This window comes from Cryptotermes secundus, unplaced genomic scaffold (genome assembly GCF_002891405.2).
Source record: "Cryptotermes secundus unplaced genomic scaffold, Csec_1.0 scaffold51, whole genome shotgun sequence".
Classification (NCBI taxonomy): domain Eukaryota; kingdom Metazoa; phylum Arthropoda; class Insecta; order Blattodea; family Kalotermitidae; genus Cryptotermes; species Cryptotermes secundus.
In genome coordinates, this window is record NW_019737980.1 from 369,025 (window position 1) to 369,723 (window position 699).

Consider the following 699-nt stretch of genomic DNA (forward strand, 5'->3'; position numbering starts at 1 on the left):
TTAGTGGTTTTGCTATAATGTCCTTTGCTTCTTTTATATGTTCATAATATATTCCATCTGGTCCTGCGGCTTTCTTGTTTTGTGTTCTTTTTATAGCTTTTAATACTTCTGCATGTGAGATTGGTTGACATGCCCTGACGTCGTCTGTTTGGGGGCTGCTGGTGGGTGTATTTTGGCTAAGTATCTTGGTGAAATGCTGTTCCCATATCTTTATATTTACTTCTTGTGGCATTTGTTTCTTGGTTGTTTTGGTTGCCACGAATGGGTCTTTCTCGGCTTCTTCGGCTATCATTTTCCCTTCATTTTCGATGTGTTCTGTTTTCTTACTTTTTATCAGTGCTCTGTATCTTTTTCTTTTTTCTGCATATTCTTTTAGTTCGTTGCTATTCTGAGTTTGCCTTGCTCTGTGTAGTGCCTTTATTGTTGCTTTTCTCATATTGTAACATTCTGCATCGAACCATATTTTGGCCTTCCTCTCTTTGGCTGTTGGGGCAGCATTCTGCAGTATTTCAGTCATCTTCCATGCGGCATCGTCGATTTCGTTTTAATCTATTATTTGCATGATGTCCTTTTGTTTTCCCAATATGTATTTTTGGATTCTTCTTGTTTATTTCATGGTGCTTGTTTCTGTTTTCGTTTGCTGTTCTTTGCCCACATATTTGAATCTTGTGCTTATCGGTAGGTGTTTCCTTAGTGGTG